Below are 24,059 nucleotides of genomic sequence, written 5' to 3' on the forward strand. Positions count from 1 at the left end.
CGAAAGAATATACACTGTGAATACCGTTTATAAGGAAGTATTATGTGAGATACACTTAATTACTAGACTGAAACTCATAAAATCAAAACAAGAATTAAAAATAAATTATTTCTAAATAAACTTTGATTAATTAACGTCGGAAAATAAGTCACAATTCAACAATTACCATTGACCATTCACAAAAGCATTTACTTTATTCTTTCATTGACTTAATTAATTTTTTAATAAACAGTATTGATATTATTCTAAGAAAATGTTTATAATATAACGTCAACGCGATGTCCAATCATCTTGCCATGAATTGATAATCACGATCAATGCACGTGTCGAGAGACTAGTATATATATAAAAGAGAATACTTTAAAAGATATAAATATGTAAATGCAACTCAGTATAAAATAACATCTTACTCTAGGTGTGTCACGACCCGAATTAGGGCCAAGCCGCGACACGACGACCAGGAAATGAGGGACCCCAAACATAAGCCATCTTAGCATACATCGCATACATAAGGTAAAGAACATAAAAATATAAGAGGAAGTAATCATCAAATGGGGAAACAGGACTAAGGGAAACAATCCAATAGACGTCCAAATCGGACTACATCATAAGTCGTGTAATCATGCCTCTAGTATAGTCTTTGATGGGAGCTTAGGACAAGCTCCTAGATCACCCTAACAATAGAATAAAGTCAAAAGAATAACAACATGAATAAAAATCATGAGGGAAATCTCTAGCCACGAATAGGATGGTCGTGAGTGTCGTTCGTCCCTATATTATGAGATAATATAGGTAAAATATGCATTAGTATATTTGAATATACTGAGTACATGAGGTATGCATGAACAAGTAAAAGACTGTAATCAATATGCCATAAGATGCATGATGAGTCATAATGAACATGAGTAAATCATAAAAGAATTCTAAAACATGTGAAACTCATGGTCAACGCATATCATACAACTTCAACTTTCAACTCATAACATAACTTCAACTTGTGTGGTATAAGACCTTTAATCGACATCTAAGACCATGCGAGCTATTACATAGAATATGATAACTCCTACATCAAGATAGGGGAGGCTACCTTGCCAGGGCATACTCCATAAGTAACTCATCTCAACTCAACTCAACTCAACTCAACTCAAATCAACTCAACTCAATTGTGCTATATGTAGATCCACTACTATGCCATAAAGGCAATCCTACATGGGAAATATAGTTTGAGACGTTTGGTTGCTATTAGGATTCCCTTTGGTAACTAACTGCATTATCGGACAAAACCCCACCTAGAAGTCCTCTCGGTGCTTAGTCAATATCCCAACGGAGACTCATAAAATATGATCTTAATATAATAGAGAAAGCTAATAACTGCCTATCAACCCATCTTTGAAAAACATATTAGGAATTGCTCATCTAACTTAGTGATTCATAAGAATCCATAACTTCTATGAGAATTGTCCTTATCACCATCTTTGAACAAGATTGTGTGAGAATTGGACTTATCACACTATAATAACATCTTTGATCTTAAATTTTCTCATCACAATAACTTCACCTTTTTCAAAATCGTAATCTCATCTTTAACTCATAAAACTTCCGTTGAAAATCATTTAACTCATGATCAATTCATAAAATCATCTTTAAACAATTCATAAAATCATCTTTAACTCATAATCATAGCTTGAGAATAGATTTATGCATGAGAATTCATAATTCAACTTAAAATCATGCAATTTATAGGAGAACATTTATATAATAATCATTGATAATATCTAAAAACAGAATTTAATCAGCCCAATGCAATTCATCAAAACTAGGATTCATAATCAATTGAAATTGAATGAAAACTTGAGAAATCTTTGGGACTTCATGGGTAAAAGGGACCATGAATCAATCCCCACATACCTGCTTGAATTCACAAAGAATTAAAGAAGAACGTTGAAGAAATCTGGAAATCCTAGCTTGAATTTGGGGTGAAACGTTGAGAGACTTTGAGAGTTTTTTCCTTGAGAAATGTTGAGATAATGAATTGAATAGGAAGGGAATATGAAGAAATGAATACTTATAGATTTTGAACTTGGCCACAAAAGTGTCTAGGTTCCTTAAACTGAACTTTGTAAAAGACACAATTACCCCTCATTAATCTTCGAATTTTAACCCTACAGATCATCTTCTATGGGCCACCTAAAGAATGACGAATCGTCTAAATGATTCGTCTTGCAGATTTGAGAAAAGTTCCAAAAATCGATTCTCTGAATTTTGGGAAAGGGTCATGTTTACGACCCGTCAAAGTGTCTACGGGTCATTCTTTGGGATCGTCCTGCAAATCCTAAAAACCTGCAATTGGAGAGTCTCTAAAGTTTTTTTTACGTGTCGTTCTTATGACTCATAAAAACTTCTACTACCCATCTGGAAAGTCGTAGAACCTCTCCTGAGGACAACATCTATTTTTCTCAAGGGGTCATTCTATGAGAAATCTCTACGAGCCGTAGAGTGACTTGTTCACATGGGTCAGTTCAGGATTTTTGAGAATTTTCTCCTTGGTTCCAACTTTCCGACTTATGGGGTCTTATAATATCTCCCCCTTAGAAATATTCATCCTTAAATGAGATAACCTTATCATAGAAAGGACACAGAAAGAGGACTAGCAACCCAACACGAACATGATGATATGTAAAAATGCATGAAACTTGAAAACTTCAAATTAACATAAAATCATGACTTAAAAATCAACATGAACATCAATGCATATGAATGACATAGGAGGAACTGAATTCATAAGAGTTCAATTAACTTGAATAAGGAAAACTTACTACTTTAGGCTTGAGTAGAGAGAAAGAGGTACAAGTATCATTTCATCATATCCGCCTCCGCCTCCCAAGTAGCACTTTCTACTTGTTGATTCCTCCATAATACTTTGACGGATACAACTTCTTTGTTCCTTAACTTCTTAACTTGCCGATCTAAGATTTCCACCAGAACTTCTTCATAAGTCTAATTCTCCTCAACACTTACATCTTTCAAAGGTACATTGGAATGTGGATCACCCACGAACTTTCTCAATATAGACACATGAAACACCGGGTGAACCATAGCTAACTCAAGTGGAAAATCTAACTCATAAGATACCTCGCCAACACGCCTCAATATCTTATAAGGTCCAACGAATCTAGGACTCAATTTCCCTTTCTTGCCAAAATAAATTACACCCTTCATGGGTGAAACCTTCAAATCAACCCAATCATCTATTTTAAATTCAAGCTCACTTTTCCTAATATCCGAATAAGAATTTTAACGACATTGAGACATTTTCAACCTCTCCCTTATAAGTCTTACCCTTTCCATAGCATCTATCATGAAATTTGGACGATTCAAGGCCATCTCACCTACTTCAAACTATCCCATCGGGGATCTACATCTCATCTCATACAATGCTTCAAACGGAGATATTTGGATGCTAGAGTGATAACTATTGTTATAGGCAAATTCGATCAAGGGAAAATGTTCATCCCAACTTCCGTTAAAATCAATTACACATACCCTTAACATATCCTCTAAAGTTTGGATCGTCCTTTCGTCTTGACCGTAGGTTTGAGTATAGAAAGCGGTACGCAATTAACCTTTGTACCAAGACCCTTTTGAAATAACTTCCAAAAGTGTAAAGTGAATTGTGTACCTCGATCCGATATGATGGACAAGGGCACACCGTAAAGTCTTAACATTTCATAAACATAATCTTCGACATCATAGGAAGTCTTAACCGATAGAAAATGAGCCGATTTGTTCATTCGATCTACAACAACCCAAATGGAATTATGTTTCTTCTTAGTATGAGGCAAAACCATTACAAAGTCCATATTCACATTTTCCCACTTCCAAATAGGAATTTCAATGTCTTGGGCTAGCCTTCCCAATCTTTGATGTTCAACTTTAACTTGGTAGAAATTTCGACATTTAGCTACAAACTCCGCTATGTCTTTCTTCGTGCCATTCTACCAATACACTTCCCTCAAATCATGATACATCTTGGTGGAACCCGGATGAATTGAATATTAGGAATTATAGGTCTCATTCAATATCATCTTTCTCAATACATCAACATTAGGTACACACAACCGACCTTGATAACGAAGCGCACCATCTCTCCCTTGGGAGAAAGCCTCAATAGCCTTTTCATCACCTGACTTCTTCAACTCTATAAACATCGGATCATAGTATTGTTTGGCCTTAACATCTACCACAAGAGACAATTCTGAACCATTATAAACAAGAATAACTCCATAATCGGATTCAACCAATCGCACACCTAAACATGCCAATTTATGAACGTCTTTGATCAATTATTTCTAATATTCCTCAACATGTGTAACACTACTCATGGACAACCTACTTAGTGCATCGGCAACCACATTAGCTTTGTCTGGATGATACAACACACTCATATCATAATCCTTCAACAATTCGATCCATCGTTTTTGCCGAAGGTTCAATCTTTTTGTTTAAACACGTATTGTAAACTCTTATGGTCGGTGAACATATTCACATAGACACCATAAAGATAGTGTCTCCAAATCTTCAATGCAAACACAATCTCTGCTTGGTAAAGATCATGGGTTGGATAATTTCGTTCATGCATCTTAAGTTTCCTAAAAGAATAGGATATTACCTTACCTTGTTGCATCAATACACAACCAAGACCAACGCTTGAAGCATCACAATATACCACGAAACCTTCGGACCCTTCCAGCAAGGTCAAGATAGGGGTGGTAGTGAGATGATCTTTCAACTCTTGAAAACTCTTTTCACATGCCTCCGACCATTGAAACTTCACCTTCTTTTGAGTCAACTTGGTCAAAGGTGACGAGATCGATGAAAATCCTTCCACAAATCTTCTATTGTATCCGGATAGCCCCAAGAAACTTCTAATATCAGAAGGAGATAAGGTTCTAGGACAATTCTTAACCGCATCGGTTTTCTTAGGATCAACCATAATCCCTTTGTCGGACACAATGTGACCAAGGAAGGCCACCCCCTTAACCAAAACTCACATTTTTTTAACTTTGCAAATAGTTGTTTGTCTCTTAGAGTTTGCAACACGATCTTTAAGTGATTAGCATGCTCTTCCTCATCCCGAGAGTAAACTAAAATATGATCAATGAATACAATCACAAACATGTCTTAATATTGCTTGAACACCCTATTCATTAAATCCATGAAAGTCGCGGGGGCATTAGTCAAACCAAAAAACATAACTAGGAATTCATAATGGCCATATCTCATCTGAAATGCCATTTTGGGAACATCACACTCCCTCACCCTCAATTGGTATAACCGGAATGAAAATCTATTTTGGAGAAGTAACTTGCTCCTTGCAATTGATCAAACAAGTCATTTATCCTCGAAATCAGGTATTTATTCTTGATGGTTACATTGTTCAATTACTAGTAGTCAATGCACATACGTAATGAGCCATCCTTTTTTCTACCAAACAATACGGGAGCACCCTGTGGGGATATACTTGGTCTAATAAAACCCTTTTCTAACAATTCTTTACATTGATCCTTCAACTCTTTTAACTCTGCCAGAGCCATCTGGTAAGGAGGAAGAGAAATAGATTGGGTATCTGAAAGAAGGACTATGCCAAAGTCAATTTCTCTTGCTCTCACTTTTTTATTGATCAAACCAAATTTGAGCAACACCCTTTAATTAGTAAGTAGCCAACTCCGCCCTCTCAATCGGGATAATCGCCATGATCTCAACAATCTTATGGATACTATCAACAAACTCTTGTGGGTCCTCATCAACTTTAGAACCCCAAAACTCTGGAGGATTCATTTTCATGAAATCATGAACTTTTGTCGCCACCATACCAACATTTGGGTTCAAGTGAGCAACCACCTCATGGTTAACTTGAGCCATAAAGTCTTGAGCAAGTACTTGAAAGGCCACTTGAAACTTGGTATTGGAAACTTGATCATTCAAAGGATCATTCAGAGCTTGTTGCTCCTCTTCAACCACGTTGCTTCTAGTGTGGTATTGTCACGACTCGACCTAGGTCCTAGTCATAACACGGCAATCAAAATCCCGAATAGGCTCCAACCAAGCCTATTTTACATATCATAAACATACATAAGGTAAAGTAAAAGTAGAAACAGCATAATATAGTCTAAACCATGAATAGTAAATTAAAAATGTCACATGACAACATAGACTCGAAATATTTGTCCAACTAGATGCCTCTACTCATGAACATGGGCGGGGGCTAAGATATATTCCTAGCTCACCCTCAATATAAAACATAACAAAAGTCTTTGAAAATAATAACCAACTCAATGACTAGTTCTCGATAAATAAGGACTCACCACAAACATCGCCGGATAGGAAAGTTTAACTAGCCATGTGGATGAATATGATCTTCAATCTCAACCCCTACATTATGAGACAATGTAGGCAAAGAGTATGCATTAGTAAGTTGGAATGTACTAAGTATGAGGGCATGACATGCAATGTAAATTATGGGATGCAATGGTCAAGTAAGACACATGATAAGATGAGATGAGTACAGTCATGAGAAGATCATAATGACCAAAGCATTAGAAAAGCATATTTTAGATTATGAAAATACATATGAGGTCGTACAAATGTGGGATAGGAGTCATAACCGACAATAAGACCATGCGAGATATAACATGGAATCCCGTTGTCTCCCCATATAATAAAGTAAAAGGAGAATCTACTTGCCAAGGTAGACTCTACCCCGCTAGGCGGGTCATATATATGCTATTTATGGATCAAATAGCTAATCCATGAAGGCAACCTATGGTGGCACGTAATTTAAGAGACATGGGGTTCCTGCTAGAGCTTTTGGTAGGGCCCCCACCTCAAGTCCACTCGATGCTAAGTCAAATCCCACGGAATACATACATAACATAGAAATCATAATTACATATATCATAGTCATTATCATAGGTTTAAAACTATAGAGTAGCTCATTTTCATAACATACTTATAATTTGAGAATTGTCTTTTCATCATTACAATAACATTTGTATAATTCATATAGTTAGGTCTTAGGTCACCATATAGGTCCCTAAGTCACCTTACTTCATAACTTGCATAAAATTCATATCTTGAACTTAAAGTAAAACTCAAATGCATAATTAATTGAATTGAAAATCATGAAATTTACTTGAAAACATGCATGATCATATACTTTCTATCGCCCATAGATAATTCATAAAGATGATATCATTAGGAAGTATAATTGAAAATACCCATAATTTACATCAAAAACCCTAGTGATCAATATAGGAGAATTCATGAAAAAACTCTTCAATTCAATGCAATAACTATCAATTTATATCAAAATAGACTCATAATCATAATTTGGATCATAATTTATGCAATTGGACAAGAGATCATAATACCCATAAAATACCATACTTTAAATTTGATAGAAAACTAGAGAAATTTATTGGGTTTCATGGATGAAAGAATCAATGAATCAATACCCATATACCTTAAGTGAGAAAACCAAATAATTTGGAAGAACTTAAGAGTTTTGAGTGAATTTACTTGAAGTCTTCAATGGAGTCCTTGAGAGTATTTTGTAGAGAGAGAAATATTTGAGTAGGTGAATTGTAGATGAATGAATAGAATTAGAGGTTTAGGTTAATTTATAGAGCTGAATTAAGTCCTAAAAACATCTAGGTTCATTAACTAAAAATTAGGAAAAATTCTAAAGTGCCCTTACTAAAAAAATGAAATTCAAACAAAAACCACTGCCCAGGTCCACGACACGAAGGTGTTCCCTGATAGGCAAATTTTGAGCCTATGAGATTTTGGCTAGATTTTGACTTGAGAAAATTGAACTGAATGGGAGCAAGCCCGCAATGTTTACTTGTCGCGCACTTTACTGATTTGCATAATTTCTTTGAAAAATCTATCTTTCGATATATGGATCCTAAAAATCCACCGAGACCATTTTTCCGTAGGTTTTGACCCCCTATCGATATTTTGGACCTGAATTTGCCAAATATATTAAGGATAATGCATTACTTGAGCGACATATTCCCAAGGCATTCTTAAGGCACTTGTGAGCATTTTTGAGGAATGTTACAATATCTCCCCTTTGGGAACATTCATCCTCGAATGAGATTCAACTAATATAGGGAGGATATAAAAAAAGGACTAGCAACCCAAAATGAACATGAAGACACTTTGAAAAATGCATAGAACATGTAAACTTCATACTTAACATAAGACATAGTCTTTGAGAGAAAATCATTTTAATGAATCATGCATGCACATGAATGACATATGGAACTAAAACATAGGAGTTTAATCGATTTGATCATGAACATCTTAGTAACTTTAGACTTGAGTGGAAAGAAAGAGATATGGATAATGCTTTATCATGTCTGATTCTGCTTCACATGTACCACTCTCTACTTGTTGATTCCTCCATAACACTGTGACGGATAACAACTTCTTTATTTCTTAACCTCTTCACTTTTTGGTCTAAAATCTCAATCGGGACCTCTTCATAAGTCAAATTCTCTCTAATACTCACATTCTCCATTGTCACAATAGAATTTGGATAACCCACAAACTTTCTCAACATTGACACATGAAATACCGGATGAACCAAAGCAAACTCAAGTGGCAAGTCTAACTCATATGCCACTTTGCCAATGCGCATTAATATTCTATAGGGTCCTACATATCTAGGAATCAACTTCCCTTTCTTACCAAACCACATTACCCTTTCATAGGTGAAATCTTCAAATACACCATATCATCCACATCAAATTCAAGATCTCTCCTCCTACTGTCCGAATAGGACTTTTGATGACTTTGAGCCATTTTTAATCATTTTCTTATGAGCCTTACTTTCTCTATTGCATTAACTACCAAATATGGACCAATCAATGTCATCTCACCCACTTCAAACCACCCCACTAGAGACCTACATCTTCTTCCGTACAAGGATTCAAAAGGTGCCATTTGAATGCTAGAGTGATAATTATTATTGTAGGCAAACTCAATCAATGGAAAATGCTCATCCCTACTTCCTCTAAGATCAATCATACATGCCCTTAACAAATCCTCCAAAGTTTGAATTTTTCTTTCATCTTGTCCATCGGTTTAAGGATGGAAAGTGGTACTTAGCTTGACTCTAGTACAAAGACCTTTCTGAAATGACTTCAAAAAATGTGAAATGAATTGGGTACCTCTATCTGATATAATTGACAAAAGAACACCATGAAGTTTCACAAGTTCTTGAATGTACAACTTAGCATAATCTTCGACACCATAAGATGTCTTGACCGGTAGAAAATAACCCAAATAGAATTATGTTGTCTTCTAGTACAAGGCAAACCAGTGACAAAGTCCATATTCACATCTTCCCACTTCCAAGTAAGGATTTTGATTTCTTGAGCTAGACCTCCCGACCTTTTATGTTCAACTTTCACTTGTTGACAATTAGGACACTTATCCACGAACTCCGCTATGTCCTTCTTTATGCCATTCCACCAATACACTTCCCTCAAATCATGACACATCTTGGTGGATCCCAGATGAATTGAATATCGAGAACTATGGGCCTCATTAAATATCAACTCTCTTAATCCATAAATATTTGGAATGCATAAACGACCTTAGTAACGTAGTGCCCCATCTTCCCCTAGGGAGAAAGCCTCAATGGCTTTTTCAACAACTAACTTCTTTAATTCAACCAAAATTGAATCATTGTCTTGCTTGGCTTTGATGTCTGCCGCAAGAGATAATTTTGAACCATTTTGTATAAGAACGCCTCCATCATTGCAATCAACCAAATGCACACCTAAACGTGCCAATCTATGGACCTCTTTAACCAATTCCCTTTTGCCTTCCTCAACATGTGCAACACTATCCATAGATAACTGACTAAGAGTATCGGCTACAACATTTGCCTTACCCGGATGGTACAACACTCTCATGTCATAGTCTTTTAGGATTCAAGACACCTCTTTTGCCTAAGGTTCAAGTCCCTTTGGCTAAACACATATTGCAAGCTTTTGTGGTCGGTGAACACATCAACATTCATCCCATAAATATAATGGCGCCAAATTTTCAAAGAAACACAACCGCCGCAAGTTTAAGATCATGGGTTGGATAGTTCCTTTCATGCACTTTAAGTTTCCTAGAGGCATAGGCTATAACCTTATCATGTTGCACCAAGACACAACTCAGACAAACACGTGAAGCATCACAATAAACAACAAACTCATTCAAACCTTCAGGCAATGTCAAAATAGGAGCCGACATGAGATGATCCTTCAATATTTGGAAACTTTTCTCATATTCATCCAACCATTGAAATTTTGCCTCCCTTTGTGTCAACTTATTTAAAGGCGAAGCAATAGATGAAAACCCTTCAACAAACCTTCTGTAGTAACCGGATAAGACCAAAAATCTTCTAATGTCCAAAGGAAATAATGGTCTAGGCCAATTTTTAACCACCTCTATTTTCTTTGGGTCTACTTTAATCCCATCACCGTACACCACATGCCAAAGAAATGAAACTTCCCTTAGCAAAAACGCGCACTTACTAAATTTAGTGAATAATTTCTTCTCTCTTAATGTTTGTAATACAATCCTCAAGTGACCCATATGATCTTCCTCATTTCGAGAATAAATAAAGATGTCATCAATAAACACCACTACAAATATATCCAAGTATGGATTGAAAATACGATTCATCAAATCCATAAATATAGAAAGAGCATTAGTCAAACCAAATGATATTACTACAAATTCAAAAATGGCCATATCGTGTCCGAAAAACCATTTTAGAAATATCGCACTCCCGTACCCTAAATTGATGATAACCAGAATAGAGGTCAATCTTAGAGAAGTAGCTTGCTCCTTGTAATTGATCAAACAAGTCATCTATCCTTGGAACTGGATACTTGTTCTTTATGGTGATCTTATTCAATTGTCGATAGTCTATACACATTCGGAGTGACCCATCTTTCTTCCTAACAAATAACACGGAAGTACCCCATGGTGAAATACTCGGTCTTATAAAACCCTTATCCAACAAATCCTTTAATTGTTTTCAACTCCTTAAGTTCCACCAGATCCATACGATAAGGAGAAATAGAAATAGGTTGGGTATTGAGAAGGAGATCTATGGCAAAGTCAATTTCCCTTTCGGGAGGAATACCGAGAAAATCATCGAAAACCACATCAAAAAACTCATTAACTATAGGGATCGGCTCAAGAGTAGGAGTTTTTGAATCGACGTCCCTAGCTCACACAATATGATAAATGCACCCTTGAAAATCATTGTCTGTGCCTTAATACATGAGATGAATCGACCCTTAACCACAGAATCATTACCCTTCCATTCAAGAATAGGCTCATTAGGAAAGTGAAACCTAACCACACGAGTACTACAACATATAGATGTGTAAGCAGCAGATAACCTATCCATACCAAGAATGATATAAAATTCAGTCATGCCAAGTTCAAAAAGATCACATGGAATAACTCTACACAAGACCCCTACAGGATAATTTCTATAAGCTCTCTTGGCTAATAACGAATCACTAACGAGAGTATAAACCAAAAAAGTTTCTAATAATACTTTGGGGCACACATCGAATCTCATAGCAATGTAAGGAGTAACAAAACAAAAGTTGCCACCCGGATCAAGATATGCATAAACATAAAAGTTAAAGACTCGTAACATACCCATGACCACATCGGGAGTCTCATCAACATCTTGCCTAACTGAAGAGCATAGAATCAGTTGTTATATTGGCCACCCTTGGGTTGAGCTTGGGTGCATTGTTGCACTTGGCCTCCTAGAGAATGACCTTCTCCACCCTTGTTGGCAATATGAGGGCACTCGTATTTCTTATGGACCCTCTTGCCACATCCATATAAAGTACCTGTTCCCATCTAGAACTTTCTTCTATGATTTTTTCCATATTTTGCACACTTAGGAAAAAAAGGGCAACTAACATTCACACCTCCTTGTCCTTGAGCTTTAGGGTATGGCACCCTATCCTTAGAAAACTTCTTCCCTTGGCTTTTTTTCAAGCATCCACTACTACCACCGATCATAGCATTGGAGAATCCACCTTCATACCGAGCCCTCTTAGAATCCCTTATCCTTATTTTCTTGATCTTTTCTCCTTTAATTTGTTTGGCAAAAGTCATGATCCAAGATATGTCTACCTCCTTAACAAGCATAGCAGTATGAAATTCCTTAGAAACCAAGTAGGACACCTCCAATATGAATTGACTTATTCGAGCATGTGGATTGGCAGCCAATGAAGGAGCATACTTGGATAGCTTAGTAAACTTGAGGACATAGTCCCTCATCCCTGTATTGCCTTGTCAAAGATTTATGTACTCCAACAATTTATCCTCCCTTAACTCAAGACGGAAATAATGATCAAGGAAAGCAAGTTTGAAAGCTTCCTATTTAATAGGACATCCATCCACCCTCTTCATCTTCCATTGAGTGTACCAAACTTAAGCAACACCCTTAAATTGGTAAGCTGCCACCTCCGCTTTTTCTTCCAAAGTCACCCCCATAATACTTACTATCTTATAGACCTCATCAATGAACTCTTGAGGATCCTCATGATCTATGAAACTCCAGAGGATTCATTTAGGCAAAGTCCCTCACCCTTGAGGCCGGAGTAGGAACATTAGAAGGAGCCGCAATTCCTTGGTTGGTCACCACTTGGGCTATCATGGTAATGGCAGTTTGAAACTCCGCACTAGTCACTTGGTCCTATAGAGGACCATTGTCTTGAGGAGACGAGGGAGATTGGCATCATTAGCATTATTTCCCCTTAGAAATGGTGGTCTTCTTGGAGCCATTCTTCTGAAAAAATTACAAAGAAAGACCATTAGAAAAAAGAAGTCTTACGATAAACTCTATAGCACGACATAGATTATGAAAGATGTGAGAACTCTCATTAAATTTCTCTATAGAAAATCTCTCTACTAGGGGCAAAAGTGTCATAAAATCGGATATAGGGTGAGACCCACCTCCGAATATCGAAACGTTCGAAAGATAAGAACGAAGATATCGGTAATACGAACACAACGCAACTTGTAACATCAAAAAATTCCACCACAACTTTGTTAATTTGCAAAATCAATCTGCAATCAGTGTTGCACTATCAGAAGAGCAGCTTGCCTGGGTTCATCAAATAATCGACTTGGAGAAATCTGGTTTGATTCAAGTTAAACCAAAAATTGGGGATGATTCCTCATTGCAAGGTCTACAATATACTCAAATTTCAGCTGATTCTAACCAGAGGAACTCGAGAAATCCACTAGCGACTGAAGGCAGAAGTGAGACTGAGTCGCCTGAAAATCAATCTCAAATTTGACCAAGTTCTGGTAACCTTCGAGTGGCTCTCAACCCTGGGGTTTGTTCCTCATATCAAAGAGCCCCTCCTCACCAATTTTCAGACCCAATGGACGGAGGAATAGTGGAGGAGCAAGTCGTCAGAGAAGACACCGGAGCGCTGGCAACTTTTTAAGGCAAACAACAAGGCCATCCTGGGTGCTTCAGTGTCCTTAATCATCCCCACCAGGTGCGAGCTCTCGAATCAGTACACAATGATTCGAATTTCAAAAATATGGCTACTAAAACTCGAGCTGATGAACAATCAAAGGATGAAATTCAAGCGTTCAATTTGGATAATTCAATGATTTTTGGATTATTTGGAATTGAAAATGTTGATACACACCTACCAATCAGTAGAGAAGGAATCGAATCATGCCCACATAGCTCAAATATGCAAAAGATCCAAGATTACTATTCTAGTAATGGCGCCGGAGCTCTGGCGAACTAATTGTTGCATCTCCAATGCCAAAATGTTCCTTAAAGTGTTGCGGATATCCCTAGCTAAGGTAGAAACCTCGAATCATTACCAAAAAATTCAAATTCAAAAAGTCGTCAAGACACTCGTCAAGGTGATGTGCACAGTCTCACTACTTTTCAAGCTGAAGAACATACATTGGTCCATGACCAATGTCAGCAACAAGATCAATGCAATTAACTAAATGATGGTATGCACATAATTTACAATGCAAAGTTGATGAACCATTGTTCCAAGACTGATCATGACTTAGGAACTACACAGCACTGTCACAGTTCTGATGTTATAAAACTCCAAGATAAGTTCCTTGAATTATCTAACCAATATTTACCATATAATAACTATGTTAATAATAATGATCAAATATTTGCTAAGCCTGCTGAACCATATTTGCAAAATAATATTGCCCCTGCCACAAGTAGTATGCTGAAATCCATCGGAACTCATTTGCAATCTAATGCAAATAAGAACCATGGTGCTGTGATAGTTAATTCAAATGATAACAAAAATACTCAGAATATTAATGTTCAAAATACCTTAAGAGTCGAGCAAAATGTTCAAGAAATAAATCAGTCGTAAGGAGGGACAACCATAGGTAAGTCCACTTTCTCTAACTTGATATGTTCTAAAATTGATAAGTTGAAAGCCAGTGGAGTCCACTTGCAACCTCATGCAAATGTACTCCCTCGTACTGCTATAAACTTCTCCATGCAGGGCCCTGACTATAACAATATCAAATCTACTAGCAGCCTTGAAATTCTTCCCAAAGTTTTTAACAAGGTAAATTCTTAGCCTAATAACCAGCAACACTTTCAACAGCCCACCAACACCTACAACAACTTTCCTAAGGTGTCTAGCAACTTTGACATCCATGTTCAGAACAATCAACCTAAGATACCCAGCAACTTAGATAATACTAGTCCTAGATAGCTTGGAACTAAAGCAGCCAGTCCTCAGATTCAACCAAATAATAGTAATCAAAATCCCCAAAAAACAATTTTCTCAACTTGAATGACCTGGTCCCTCAACCTGCTCCTTACACTATTATTTAGACATTTGCAACCAAACTTAGAGCAAACCAGGCAAAAATGAGCCCTCTTTGACTAGCCACCCCTGAGTACACTACCAAGTAGGGCCTGCCTGCTGTTTTCTTTCAAAGAGAAGACTTCATGCACAAACTAGGTGACAGATGCAAGTACACACTAGTTGGCAAATTTAGTAACACAATGCCAAAGATAGAGTTAATAAGAAAAAGTTTCATTATTCAAACTCAACTCTCAGGTGGTGTCAAAATAGCACATTTCAATGCAAGACATGTCTACATTGATTTGGATAATGAGTTGAACTATACCACTATTTGGAAAAACAGAGGATGACTATAGAGGGACAACTCATGAGAATTCAGACATCGACACCTACTTTCAAACCAGATGAAGAAACTCCAATAGTGCTAATTTGGGTAGCACTACCTGAACTACCTTGGCACTATTATAACAAGGAGTTCATAAATGCCCTACTAGCCTCTTTAGGGAAAGTGCTCTATCTTGACACTACTTCCATTCAAAAAACAAGGGGAAGCATAGCTAAGGTGAAACTACAAGTGGATCTCACCAAAGAAAGACATCCCCATGTATGATTGGGATATGACAAAGATGATAAATCTCTAGGGTGGTGGCAGCCTGTCCTATATAAAAGTGTACCTAATTATTGCATGTACTGCAAATATCAAGGTCATTTGATATATGCTTGTAATATTCAAAGGAGGGATAAAGAACAGAAAAAAAAGAACAAAAACAAGGAGGGCATGATAAACAAGGATCATGATGAGGTACACATTAGTACACCTGCAAATGATGCTCCTACTCAACCACAACAGGCAGGTGATAACACAAAAGAAAAATTGTGGTAAGTTCAGAGGAAGAAACAGTCTAAGGGACAAAACAAGCCCCAACAAACCAATATGATCAATTCTATTCTACCACAGCATAACAGGGGATTGGATAAACCTCAGCAAAAAATCATAAGTCTAGGTAAGCACTCTATTCTTATTTCTACTTCTAATAATTATGTTGATCTTGGTACACAAGATCAAACCAATATCCAAGATGCAGGAGAACTAATCAACCAAAGGAATTTAATATTGAAGAATTCATCAAAAAAATAGGAAAACACCAAACTTCAAAAACAAGGTATTGACTTAGCTCTCCCAAAGTCCCATTCCCCCCATATTGAATGCATAGGTACTGCTTTAGCAGATACTAATCAAGGGAACAATACAGGAAGTAATGTAGGTATTGACTTATTACTCCCCATACCCCTGAAACCCCCCAGATTATATTTTTGCTACTGTTGATTCTGTAGTTGATGGAGGTATGGTTGGAGGAGTTCTAAAGAATCCCACTAATCTGCAGGATGGGGAACCCAAAAGGGAGGGGGGATTTTACCTCATGTTTTGCATGAGAACATCACTGACCCTAGGAGTGACCTTAGAGCTCCTGCTACCCCTGCACAAAGCCCAAACAGATACTCCAACTCCTGAATCCATAAGAAGAGATGTCCCTACTGATGATTCTACCATACAAAACATCATAGGCTCTATGGCCAAATATTTGGGCTCCATTGCAAGTACTAGTAGCAAAGGCTCTACTGCTAAAAAGAACAACTGGAGCAAGAAAAAAAGAGAGGCCATAAAAAAGAAAATTGCAGAAAAAAACTCTGCTGAGAAATGCCAAACTCCTATAACTGAAAGTGTAGTACTACAGCAAAGTGAGAAGGGATGTCAATAGTTTGTACTTGATGATGATCAGGTGGGTATGGATATCAATCCTCTTCAATCTCAATGCATCCTCACATATCCCATCCTCAACACCAACATACAGAATCTTACTAATGAGTATGTTGTGTGTTAGTCAGAAAATGAAGAGAACAATGATTATCAGCCATTGTAAGATCATAATAAAGATGATATTATAAGTGAGCAGTTAATCAAAACCTTCAACCCTTCTTCTGATAATGTATATGAGGAAGAGATTCAACAGATGGCTAGTTCACAGGGCCTTTCCCCCAGAAGGATACACAGGACCAGACTTAGCACCAATGCAAAAATCTCTACTATATCTACCCCTATAGGCAAACCAAGAACCAAGCTCCACATTTCCAAAGCCTCTCAATGATTAGTATTCTCAGCTGGAATGTGAGGGATATTAATACCCAAGGAGCTATGAAAAGGATCAAGCAGCTAAAAAAATGCATCAAATCTCCTTTATTGCCTTATTGGAGCCCTTTTCTGATAACTCTCAACTGCAACATTTTAGAAATCAGCTTAATATGGATTATGCCATCCATAATCCAAATGGTAAGTTTTGGATTTTTTGGAGCAAAGATGTTGACTGCAGGATTTTGGAAAATGATGAGCAATTGATCACATGTGTGGTTAATCATGTTATAATCCCAAATCAGTTCATCACTACATTTGTCTATGCAAAATGCAAGGACCAACTCAGAAGGCCTCTTTGGGATAGCCTACTACAGCAGTCAACCACTCCCCTCTCTTGGTGCACCTTAGGGAACTTAAATGTTATAACAGAACCTGAAGAAAAGCTTTGAGGGCTTACTTATAATATGAGAAAGAGTCTTGACTTTATCAGCATTATAGAAGCTTGTGGTTTGCAGGATCTTGGCTTCTCTAGGCAGAAATAAACATGGTCCAACCTAAGAGGTATTATGTTCAGAGTTTGGAAGAGATTGGATAGAGGGATGGTTAATGACAAGTGGATGGACACCATGCCTCACACTAGCATCACTCATCTCCCTTCTATGGGCTCAGATCATTACCCCTTTCTCTTGGAAATGGTGGATCATCATCACAACCCCGTAAAGTACTTCAGATTTTTGAATTGTTGGCTAGACCAACACTCATTCATGGACACTGTCAAGGAGTGTTGGAGCATATCAGTAGTAGGCAATCCAATGTAGAGCTTTCACCAAAAAATAAAGAGACTAGCTTCCACTCTTAGCAGGTGATCCAGAAATCAATTTAGAGATATTTATGCTAGAGTTAAAGAATATGAGGAGAAAGTTAGACAAGCTGAAGAGAACCTGATCAATATACACTCCAATGAAAACAGGTGTAAGCTTCATGCCATCAATGTTGAATACATCAAATACCTGAAAATGGAAGATGCAATTCTCAGGCAGAAAACTCAGCTGCACTGGTTCAAAGAAGGAGATGTGAACTCTAGCTATTTTTATGCCTTGATCAGAGATAGGAGAAGGAAGCTGTATATTCACAAGATCCAAACTGAAGAAGGTTCTTGGGTAAAAGAAGATACTGAAATAGCTGAAGCAGCTTGCAAGAACTTCCAAGACATATTCACTGGGGAGGACAAGTATATTCAGCAATAGGCTCTGCAGTGCATCCCCTCAATGGTTACTGAAAAGCACAATAAGGATCTCCAAGCCATGCCTACTATGGATGAATTAAGAATGTAGTATTCACAATGAATCCAAACTCAGCAGCAGGTCCAGATGGGACGAATGGAAAACATTTTCAAGTGTGCTGGGATATCATCAAAGAATATCTTCTTAGTGTGGTCAATTCCTTTTTCTGTGGACAAGCCATGCCTAAGTACTTCACCCATACTTGTTTGGTTCTACTTCTAAAAGTAAACCATCCTACCAAAATCTCTGAATTCAAACCCATAAGTCTGAGTAACTTCACCAATAAAATCATCTCCAAACTCCTTTATTTAAGGCTGGCTCCAATTTGTCCTAACCTCATCTCCCTTAATCAATCTGGCTTTGTCAATAATAGAAGCATCTCTGAGAATATTATGCTTGCACAAGAAATCATACACCAGATCAAAAAAACAAATGTAGGAGGCAATATTGTGATCAAACTTGACATGGCTAAAGCTTATGATAGGGTCTCTTGGTCCTACACTTGTCTGATTTTGAGAAGAATGGGATTTGGTGAAAGATTCATTGACATGAATTAGAGAATTATGGCATATAATTGGTACTCTTTCATATTTAATGGTTCAAGACATGGTTTCGTTCATTCAACAAGGGGTCTCAAGCAAGAAGACCCCCTTTCCCCTATCTTATTCATCTTTGAAGATGAGGTGCTCTCCAGACTCATGAACAACCTACACTATCATCCTTAATTTCATGGCTTCTATATGGCAAATCATGGTCCTCAAATTAACCATCTCAGCTTTGCAGATGATATCATCATCTTCTCTTCAAGAAGAAAGTAGACTTTGACACTTATCATGGAGACTCTAGATGCTTATGAAAAAGTCTCTGGACAGTTGATCAACAAGCATAAGAGTCACTTCATGATCCCCTCCAATGAATTCAAGTCTACTGTGGTGAGAATTAAGAAAATTACAGGCTTCAACCAAAAAGATAGCCCCATAACTTACTTGGGATGTCCTATCTATATTGGCAGACAAAGAGTAATTTATTATTCTGATCTTATTGCAAAGGTGGTTAACAGGATCACTGGATGGCATGCAAAAATCTTTAGCTATGGGGGAGAGTTGTACTAATCAAGCATGTTATCCAAGCCATACTAATACACCTGCTATCAGCTAGTACTCCACCTTCAACCACCATCAAGCAGATACAAAGCATAACATCCAACTTCTTCTAGGGATGGAAAAATGATAAAAGGAAATATCATTGGTCCTCATGGAAGAATCTGAGCTTTTCTTATGATGAAGGAGGCATATGAGTAAGGAAAATTGCAGATATGGCTAAGTCATTTCAATACAAACAGTGGTGGATACTTAGATCCAAGAATACCCTAAGGGGAGACTACATTAAAGCAAAATACTGTCAGAGGGCCAATATCATCACCAAGAAATAGGACACTGGTCAATCCTTGACTTGGAAACACCTGATGATCAATAAACATAACATTGAGCCCTATATTCAGTGGCAAATTCACTCAGGTTCCTGCCTCTTTTGGTGGGATAACTGGCTTGGAGTTGTCCCCTTAGCATACTTCACAACTGAAAGTTGCAGATTCAACAACACTCAGGTTTCAAATTTTATTACTAATGGCCAATAGAATGTTGATCTGATCATCCAAAAAACTCCCCCTTAGTAATCATCCTAGATACTCACATTAACTACCAACCCCTCAAATAGGACCATCCCTGCGGGATTCGAAACAGCACAGGGGAGTTTAGTTGCTCTTCTGCCTGGGAGCTTATCAGAGAAAAGAGGACCAAAACCGTGACAAATTCATGCACTTGGCATAAGCTCATCCCTTTCAAATGTTCATTCCTAGTTTAGAGAATCCTTAGAGGGAAGTTGCACAGTAATGAAAAGCTTATCAGCTTTGGACAAGCTCCTTCACAGTGCTATTGTTGCTATAGACCTGGACAGGATACCATTGAGCACATCTTTGTTGTAGGAGCTTTTGCTCAGTGTATTTAGAGGATGTTTGTTGACTCCTTGGGCATAAATAAAAAGTACACACCTATCAGAAACTTGTTAATGAGATGGTGGAACTCAAAGCATAAGAATGAGGCTCACAAACTTATTTTGCATGCAACTCTTATTTTCATCTGCTGGAACCTTTGGAAGAATAGATGTGCCTCCAAGTATGGTAGGAAGCAGTCTAATCTTGCTAGAGTCAAGTTCTCCATCTTCAAAGACACCTCTAACCTGCTCAACACTGCATTTCCATATATTGATTGGCTAAATAACTGGAGGGACCTGGTCTTTTTGATTGAAAAGTGTTACCATGACACCAAAATCACTCCTGTCTGCTGGACCAAGCAAACTGACCACATGGTGAAATTGAACACTGATGGCAGTGATTTTAATAACCCTGGCAACATTGGTGGAGAAGGAATCCTTAGGAATGCACATAGTGAACTCATATTTGCTTATGCAGTCCCTTTGGGTGCAGGTACTAACAACCAAACAGAGATTAAGGTTGCAATATTTGGTCTCTCTTGGTGTCTTCAACTTGGTTATACACAGGTAGTGCTGGAAGTTGATTCTCAGCTTCTACTCAAGTGGCTGCAACATGAAGCAAATCCACCTTGGGCCACAGAGCTACTGGACAAGCTCAACAACATCATCAACCAATTCCAATCTTTCAGCTGCAGCCATACCTTCTGAGAAGCCAACTCCACAGCTGATAGTTTGTCCAAACATATCACAAATGCACTGCTCCAGAACTCTACTTCACCAAGCAAGATCTTCCTAAAGAGGCAAGAGCTCACATGGAACTAGACAAGCTGGAAATGGCTAACTTTAGAAGGAGAAGGCTCAAGAGAATCAAGAAACCACCATTACCTCTTCAACTTTGTTAGTCCAACTTACTCTTCAAAATGGTTATTATTATGCATAGTTATAGCTACTTTGAAGGTTCTATTGTTAGGATCAATATAAAGGGGAAAGTCTCCCCAGCTACCGGCTTGCTTAGAATAACCAAACTAACTTTACAAGTTAGGATTAGAAGAGATATTTTCTTCTTTTTTCTTCTCTCTTGGCTGTGCAGGTACATACAAACCTGTAACATATCAACCATCAATTGGAAGGCCATTTAAATATGCATCCTGGTATAGTAGTGGCATGATACAATACTTGAAAACCTAGACATTGCCTAGGAGATGCAAGTATGATGCAGAACTGCAACAATGGAGCCAGCAAACTGAGGTGCATGCTGCTATAATGCAACCTCTTATTGGTATATTATACCTAGTACATGTGCTTGCCTTGGCTTCTTTTGGTGTAGGTACAGGATGTGGCAGGTAGTTAAGCAGCTGCAACTCTTAAACCATCCAACGTACAACATCCAACAACAAAATCATTCATCAACAAGTCCAGCAATCTACAACACACAAGGAATAAATCCAAAGTACAAGTTATAGCAGCCTGTACCTTTGTTTGCTAGCTTGTGCAGGTTGCTTGGTTGTGCAGTATCTGAGAAGATGCAGTGGGATTTAGAGAGAAAGGGCATAATGCTGAAGGTTGCCATAATAATATACACTAAGAAGCTCCCACACATGAACCACCAACAACTCCAAGAGATGAAATAAGATGAAGCAGCTAATCAGGAAGCTACAAACATCTTCAAAGCAATATTGCAGGTCTTTCCTCTCTTGTTAGTTTATGTTGGTCCTTTTTGGTCTTGTTTGTTGGTTTGTGTAGGTACACCATAGTATGAAGCCTGGAATGATTCAACACCAGTAAGAACAAGAGGAGTAGCAACTTATTGGTTTAGTTGGTTTGTTTTTTATGAAGTTGCAGGTTGCTGGAATAGAGGCAGCCATCAACAACAAAGCCATCAGAGATATGCACCTATCATCTACTCAAACTCTCAACACTCAAGACAAGCTGCAGTACTTATGGTTTTTTCCAATATGCATCACAGCACATTAGTAAACTTTGCAGATGGGGAAATGTAGCACATCCAAAGCTGTAGAATTATTCTACCTCCCACATTTGGGGAACCCAAGAAGTTGCGGCTTGAATGGATAATCGAAGATGTTAGTCAAGCGATCTTGAAAATCTAGCTATTTTTTAAATTCCTTCAATGATGGACACACTATTCATATCCAAATCAGCAACATCATGACAACATATACTTGCCTTGCATGACGCACCCGCATTACATGGATAAACTCGGTATGAAAAGATTAAGAAGGACAACGATGACACAGCCACTCTCGATCCATGAAAATAGGAAGTTTCATATACTTGCTCTACTTCGATTTAGCTATGTTTTTAATGTAGCTTAGTTGAATAGGACTAATGTAGGTTTCTTTCTCGTATTTATATGGAAAGGGAGAGTCTCCCTCATTTACGTTTTTCTTAGTCGCATTGTATCGAGAGGAGTCCTCTCATAGGTTTATCGCTTTTCCACCTAGTATTCGGGGATGAATTGGCCGACCTTAGTAGGTTAGCCAACTTATGAACCACCTTAAGTTTGGAGGTAAGGTTTATATCCCCCTTCGTGTATTTTTATTATTATTTTTATTTATGATAAGGCTTGGGGGTGCTGCTCAACCCCTGACTGTCCACGAGAGGTGGAAGCCTCGTATAGGGTCTGTTCTCGCAAAAAGAAGATGTGAGAATTCCTAAAATGTATCATAGCCTCCTATTCATAGATGTGGCGCACTTTACAATCATCAATAAGACTACTAAAGCGATATGTTGGACTCCCTAGGACACTTGAACCTTGTGCTCTGATACCAAATTTATCACAACTCGACCTAGGGCCTAATTGTAATATGACGATCGAAGCCCCGAAGGGGCTCCAACCAAGCCTTGTACATATCATAAGAATACATAAGGTAAAGTAAAAGCAAAAACATCATAAAATAGTCTAAACCATGAATAGTAAATGAAGAATGTCACATGACAATATAGACTCAAAACATTTGTCCGGATAAGATAGCTTAACTAGCCACGTGGATGAATATGATCTTCAATCTCAATACCTACATTATAAGACAATGTAGGCAAAGAGTATCCATTAGTATGTTGAAATGTACTAAGTGTGAGGGCATGACATGTAATATAAATCATGTGATGCAATGGTCAAGTAAGACACATGATAAGATGAGATGAGTAAACTCATGAGAAAATCAAAATGACCAAAGCATTAGAAAAGCATAATTTTGATCATGAAAATAAATATAAGGTCTTACATATGTGGAATAGGAACCATAACCGAAAATAAGACCATGCGAGCTATAACATGGTTGGCATGCAGTTAAACAGGTTAACACTAGAAACTGCCTCATTCCATTCGTCCATCCCTCTTCACGAACTTGTACAATAGATGCAACAAAGATTGTTTCCCCATACAACAAATAAACAGGGGAATCTACTTACTAAGGTAGACACTACCCCACCAGGTGGGTCATACATACGCTATATGTGGATCCATAACTAGGCCATGAAGGAAACCTATGGTGGCACATAGTTTAAGAGACATGAGATTTCTACTAGGGCTTTTTGTAGGGCCCCCACCTTAAGTCCACTCGGTGCTAAGTCAAATCCCACATAATACATACATTGCATAGAAATCATAATTACATATATCATAGTCATGATCATAGATTTGAAATCATAGAGTAGCTCATTTTCATAACATACTTGTAATGTGAGAATCGTCCTTTCATCATT

General features: G+C 37.7%; 1 long non-coding RNA gene across 3 annotated transcripts in view; it reads right to left on the bottom strand.

Moving 5' to 3' along the window:
- Positions 1 to 333: 333 nt before the first annotated feature.
- LOC129901316 (uncharacterized) overlaps positions 334 to 24,059 on the bottom strand; it is a 35,114-nt gene continuing 11,388 nt past the window's right edge. For 2 of the 3 annotated variants that reach the window (XR_008769811.1, XR_008769810.1), the window contains 2 exons: positions 6,366 to 6,432; positions 334 to 771 (listed from right to left, as the gene is read on the bottom strand). This is a non-coding gene — a long non-coding RNA (uncharacterized LOC129901316). Of the gene's footprint in view, positions 772 to 6,365; positions 6,433 to 23,331; positions 23,369 to 24,059 lie in introns of all 3 variants that reach the window. The other variant, XR_008769812.1, reaches the window with a different exon arrangement.

Source organism: Solanum dulcamara, chromosome 8 (genome assembly GCF_947179165.1).
Source record: "Solanum dulcamara chromosome 8, daSolDulc1.2, whole genome shotgun sequence".
Classification (NCBI taxonomy): Eukaryota; Viridiplantae; Streptophyta; class Magnoliopsida; order Solanales; family Solanaceae; genus Solanum; species Solanum dulcamara.